We start from the raw sequence: 6561 nt of genomic DNA, 5'->3' as shown, positions 1-6561 counted from the left end.
GCAGAGTGAAGGGCAGGGCGTTGGGTCTCTGTCTAGCCTTGTAGCCACTTGTATCCTGGAAATGATCTTATGCTTGGGTGCCCAGTGTGCTCCCCGGCCACATGTAATTATGCCCACCCCTGGTTGCCTGTGAATGACATCTCCCTGTTTGAGTCCCTTGATTGGCCCCATCATCTCAATCCCCGGAAACCCTGGCTGAGCCTCAGGGCAGGAGTAGCCTTTGATAGCCAGCCAGTACTGGGACAGCCCCTGAGTGCAGGGTGTTCGCTGGGGAGCCCGCCAAGGCAGGCACTGACTGCCTGTTGGACACTGTCCATCCTGGGATGTGAGTTGTGTACTGGGACTCAGCAGTTCTTAGAATGCACAGTCGTTGCAGCCTTTACCTAAGAAGCCAGTCAGCCCCACTACCGCCCCCCCCCCCGACTTCCTGCTGAGTCTGAAATGCAATTCTGGTTACTCAGCATCACCTAGGTCTGGCACCTTCTGGATTGTCCTGGGCTGCCTTTGGTCAGTGGGTGTGTTTATTTATTCAGAAGGAGGAATGTGATTTCAGCCACAAACTGTAGGACTAGTAGCCTCAGCCTGACCACCGTCTCTCATCTACCTGAGCCACCCCCAGAGGCTGTGTGGGGGAACTGGGCCATCTTTCCAGGACCTTCTGCAGTAGCCCCCATAGAGGTAGAGAGCCACCCTATCCCCGACCTTCCCTCCCTCCCACCCCCAAACCCCCTTAGCAGACGCAGTGTGCACTGGCCTCTTCTTGTGGGCCTCTCATTCCCTGAGTGGGCTGGCTGGACCCAAGGACAGGATTATATTCCAGGGCCCATTGGAGCTGTGCCTCAAGGTCAGGTCAGGCCACAAGAGGCCAGAGCAGGGCGAAGAGGGCAAAGCAGATAGAGGGTAGCTGGGTGAAGGGTCAGAGATCCGGCATTTTGTGGCTATGGATGCTGGGGGTGAGGATATTGGGGGGGACAGGGGCGGGGCTTCCCCTTGGATCTCAGCTTGGGCTGTCAGGCCAGAGCAGGGAAATCTCAGTTTCAGGGACAACACCTTCCCTGATTACTGATATTCTCAGCCCCTTCACATTTCCATTATTATTATTATTATTATTATTATTATTATTATTATTATTATTATTGAGTTGTTGTACCATGTAACCTAGAAATCTTGTTTCTCCTGGCTTGGGAAGTAATAGGATTACAGGCTTGTGCCACAATATTTGCTCTCCCTGGCCCTCTCCCTCCCTCTCCCTGGCCCTCTCCCTCCCTCTCCCTCCCTCTCCCTCCCTCTCTCCCTCTCTCCTCCCCCCCCCTGATCCACTACTACCCTCTGCATCACCAGACACCCCAACCCCATCCTATGGTCTCTTTCTGTACCCAGGGGTTAAGAGGAAGATCAAAGTGGCCTCAGAATTTTCTTCTCTGCCCATGCCCAACGCACTGGGCCCTACATGACCTTAGGAATTTATTTCTAGAAGCCCTAGCTGTGGACAGCACACATCTGGGGGTGAGTCTCTCCTAGCAGCTGAAGTGCACACATCTTTCTCACATTTGGCACTGGATGCCCACAGACACGTAAGTACGCACTAGCCACCCACGCCCTGTGCCAACAGTACACCCCGGCAGTGGCCCACACACCTGCCCACGCTGAGAGTGTGCCCCCATGCTGACAGGCCAGGGCCTTGGCCTGAGGAGAGCTCACTACTGCCTCATCAGGGATCAGAGACTCGCTGTGATTGGAACAAGGCAGGAGCAGACCTCGGCACTGCCAGCTTATGCTTCACTGGGAACAAAGCAAGCAGGCGTGGGTGTTTCCAAAGAGAAGTCTTCCCACTGGGTGGCACAGTTGACAGGGTGTCCAAGGGCCAGACAAACAGCGGGTGCAGCAGGTAACCCCTGGAAGGCCCAGAGGGGACACTTGACCCTGGGACCCCAAGCAACCCCTAGGTTTGGGTTTCATTTCCTCCATCATCTGTTCCTGGAATGCTTTTCATCTTTTTGCCTTTGAAACGGGTTCTTTTCTCTTCCTCCTGGGTGCCCTGAGATGCCTTCTGATGCTGCTGTAGAATGAAGTAAGTGAAGGCACATACCCACATAATACCCACCTGCCCCTTATCTCCATACCCACCTTGAACAGGAGTCCTGACCGAGACAAGAACCAGACCAGTTACCTTCATTGGTTCTGACCCCAGGTCCACACCCTCGGTATGAGCTCTGCCTCACACACCTCATGGCAGCCCTGTGCATCCGCCCTTCCTCCTGTGTGTCTGCGTGGATGCTCTGAAAGTCCCTAAGTGCGGGTCTGTAGGAGGTAGACACCGTAGAGGGCTCATCCCTGACCCTTGGAGCAAGGACTAAAGATCTGCTTTGAAAAGGGACAGTGTGCAGGTTGGTTAGCCAGCGGCTTGGCTCAGCTCAGGCAAGGCCTCCATCCTCCTTGCTTGGATATTACACAACACATGAGAGCATCTCAGAACTGCAGAATCTGTGTTTGTGAATATGCCTACTCATTGAAATGGATCTACAGCCCTAAGATCAATACTGGAAGTACATTTGCAGAGCTCCACAGACGTGCATGCATCGAGAAAGTTGGGGTCACCAATGGACAGGTAGACATTTTCTCCCTCTATGTAAGGCATGATTGTTCATTTTTGTGCTTCATATTGGTGATCTCACCATTAAAGTGGCCCCAGGCATAAGCTCAGAAAGGCCACACTGTGTCCTATGCGAGTGGTCCACACCTGAGTTCTAGTGCTACGGTCCCGAGTCAGTGGTGAGCAGCAGCGGGAGTCTGGAAGACCTGACCCAGAGGCTCTCAGACACCTCCCCTGGTGTTTTCTCGGAAGCATGGCTCAGTCTTTGTTAGCCACACCTGGCTGACGGCCCATAGCTGGGACATGCCAGTCTTTGTTATATTGGCAGCTTTATGGGACACAACGATTGATGAAACAATGCATGTATTTAGCTGACGTGTGACCGTGGTTTACAGCATGGTGAGTTTTTATGTACCCATGGAGCTACCAGCCATGAAACATTCCAGACCCCTGGAAGTTTCGCTGCATCCTCTGTCCCCAAACTTGTACTTCCAGAGGTTCCAGAGGTTCCAGAGGTGAGGTAATTTCCCTTCTTACCTCTTCATTTTCAAGGGCTTTGTTGTTGTTGTTGTTTTTTGGGGGGAAGGGCTAGAATTTTATAGCATGTCCCCCCTTTGCATTTAATCGATTCTTTCTACAGAAACCCGTGGCTCTTCGTATGCTTTCCTGTAACACCAACTCATTCCTCCTTCTCTCTCTCTATCTCTTTCTCTCTCTGTAGAGGAGCTTTACACGTGAACACTGTCCCTACACCATTCCTGCCCCTCCCCCTATCAACTCCCCTCCTGTTCCCCCCAAATTCACAATCTCTTCTTTCGTTATTATTGTTACATATATACAGCCTACTGAGTTCACTTAAGACATATTTATTTTTAGTTTACTTCCATGTGTGGACATTTTTGCCACATGTATGTCTGTGCATGGGAATGAAGTTGCTAAGGGGCATTGCATCCCCTGCTGGAGCTACAAATGGTTGTGAGCCGCCATGTAGGTGCTGAGGATTGAACCGGGGTACTCTGGAACAGCAACCATTGTTCTTAACTGACCAACCCTCTCTCTAGTTTTGCCTGTATGTACACGTGTACATGTACCTTTTCCCTGTTGTGTATCCAACAGTAGAAGTCCTAGGCTCGTTATTTTCCGTCACCTTGAAATATACCATCATGAAACACATCATAGCCCATACAGCCAGCCATTAGATTGCTGGAGGCCAGTGGGGTTGGTGCAATCAGTCATTAGGATGTGTAGCTTACACATCGGGACACACTTCTTAGTGGGGGCTAGCCTTTGCTCGTAGGTGGACACCCAGCTTGTCATTGCAGGCCCCGGTACTTATCCTTGCCCTTGGCTTCTTATTCTAAAGGTGACACCTCACAGCTGGGCTTTGAGCTAGACAGCTGTGCATGGACCACTAACTGCTTGGTGGCCTTCCCCATCCCAGGCACCTGGCCAGCAGTGGCCATGCCCAGAGCATGGGCCTTTTTGCAGACCCTCAATGAACCCAAGCCATAACTCTACCCCTCTACACAGGGCACCCACATATACCTCTTCTCCTGTCTAAGGCCCCTGGTAGCCCCCACAGAGCGTAGGCCAAAGATACACTTGGTGCAATGGAGGTGGGTGGCCCTCAGTTTCAACATTTTGATGTGGTTGGGTCATCTTTTGCCAAAAGGGGAGTTCTGCCGTCAATGCTGTGAGAAACCACTGCATCTACAGCCTGGGTACTAGGAGTTGAGGGGGGTGGGGGGAGGGGCATGGCTTTCAGTGGAGGGTGCTTGGGTCCCGCCCTCGCCTCAGCCCTGGCCCCTGAAGGAAAGGAGTGTGATTCTTACCAGTCTTGAACCTTTAGAAGGCAGGGCCAGGCAGGAGGGGAGAGGGCTGGAACAAAGAAATTCAGGAGCACTTAGGCTAAGGCCGAGACTGTGTCTGTGTTCTTCAAGTGGTATGAACGGACCCGCATGTCTTCTCGGCCGACTTTGGCCATGGGCTAGCCTCGGGTTGGGCTCCCAGCTCTTGGGAAGCATTCTGAGGGACGTGATAGTATTGAGGGATGTCATGCTAAAGCAAAGGGACAGCACTATGGGCGGACTCCCAGCAACCTTGCTGGTCTCAGCCTTTCGTGATACACCCCACCACTCCTGACTCGGTCTCCATGGCTCCCAGGGCGTCTCTGTCCACTTACCATCCTGGCCCTCGGATCTCCTGGTCGCTATGGACGGCTGTGCCCTGCCACACCCGGCTGATGGTTCAGAACTCCGAGAAGCCAGGCTATGGAGCAACAGGGGACATGGGGTTTGTACCCCAGTCTGTAGCGTAGGAAGAGAGCCACGGCACGTGTGTCAAGAGGTCACCCAGTGGTTGCGGACACTCCAGCTATTCATCCCCTACCCTGGGGGCTCTTGCTCCCTGTCTCGGGTCACTGTGTATTTTAGGGTTCAGGGTTACCTCGCCTATGAGTTTTCAAGGTCGACACTCGGCTTATTACAGCAGCACACTCAGAGTCACGCTACAGGTCTTTATTTGACTAGCCTATTATTCTGCTTACTAACCCAGTAAACCCTGTCAATCATTCCCTAGGGCTTTGCTTCCATTTTCAGATGCATTTACAATAGAAATACATGTGCTCTACCTTGCCAGCACACCAAGCATCAGACGACATCAAATATAGTGATTCTCAAGTCCCTGTAAGAGCCCTACTGTGGGAGCTGGAGAGATGGCTTGGTAGGCGAGAGCACTTGATGCTTTTGTAGGGAACCTACATGGTGGTTCACACTACCTTTAACTCCAGCTGCAAAGGCCTCCATGAGCACCAGGCATGAAAATGTGATACACGCACACACACACACACACACACACACACAGAGAGAGAGAGAGAGAGAGAGAAGCAAAACACAGCCATAAAACACAGCCATAAAATAAAATAAATATAATTTTTTTTTTTTTTTTTTTTTTTGAGACAGAGTCTCTCTCCTGGAATTCCCTCTGTAGACCAGACTGGCCTTGAACCCAAAGAGATCCACCTGTCTCTGCCTCCTGTAAATTTTTAAAATTAAAGCTTAAAAAAAAAATCCTACTGAAGGCCACTGAGATGGTTCAGTGGGTTAAGGCACTTGCCACCAAGCCTGACGAGTAGAACTCATGTGGCAGAAGACAGAACCTACTCCCCAAAAGTGTCCTCTGACTCCATTTACACACACTACAGAAAGCACACACACACACTAAATAAATAAATTAATTAATTAATTAATTAATTAACAATTAATTGTCTACAAAGGCAAGCTATCACTTTCATTAAATTGCAGGTCTAAGTCAGTTACCTAGGATTAATCTTCAGGGCACAACCACACCCAAATAAGCATCTGGCCGTCCTGTGTCCAGTCACCTCTCAGTGAATCTCTGATCCCCAGTGAGCTGGGCACTGAGATCCCTGCTTTACAGAGGACACTAGGACCCAGGGGAGGAATGGTCCCTTCTTGGTCTGGCCCTGTGTGCTGTACCTACCCCCCCCCCCATGCTGAGCCAGCCCTGGACATTTCCCTACATCTAAACAAAGTCCATTGAGACCCAGATAACCCCAGGGTTTGCTGACTTCCTCTTAACACTCATCCTAGGATGGCCTGGGGGAAAAGCAAGGGTGCTTTTTGCGTGGCCGTTAATAGCCCTGTGCTGGGGTGCTATTCAGCAGCCACTCTGGCTTCCCCCTGGGGCTTGGTCTGATTGCACAATGCATAGCCTGGATTAAGTGAGTTAAGAATATCCAATTCTTACATAATGTCTGCCCTCCAGTATTATTGCTAGCTGGAAGCTATGACTGCCCCCCCCCCCAATGCAGCTTACTTCCCAGCTTGATGGGTGAATGCTGGTCTGGATCTTAGGCACTTTCAGGCCTGGCCCCAGGTCTCTGTACCCTGCACCCACCTGCTCATCCCTGGGTGACACTAGCTTGCCCCTGCTTTCAGACTTGAACT

Source organism: Phodopus roborovskii, unplaced genomic scaffold (assembly GCF_943737965.1).
Source record: "Phodopus roborovskii unplaced genomic scaffold, PHOROB, whole genome shotgun sequence".
NCBI classification, from domain to species: domain Eukaryota; kingdom Metazoa; phylum Chordata; class Mammalia; order Rodentia; family Cricetidae; genus Phodopus; species Phodopus roborovskii.
This window is presented reverse-complemented; position numbering follows the sequence as displayed.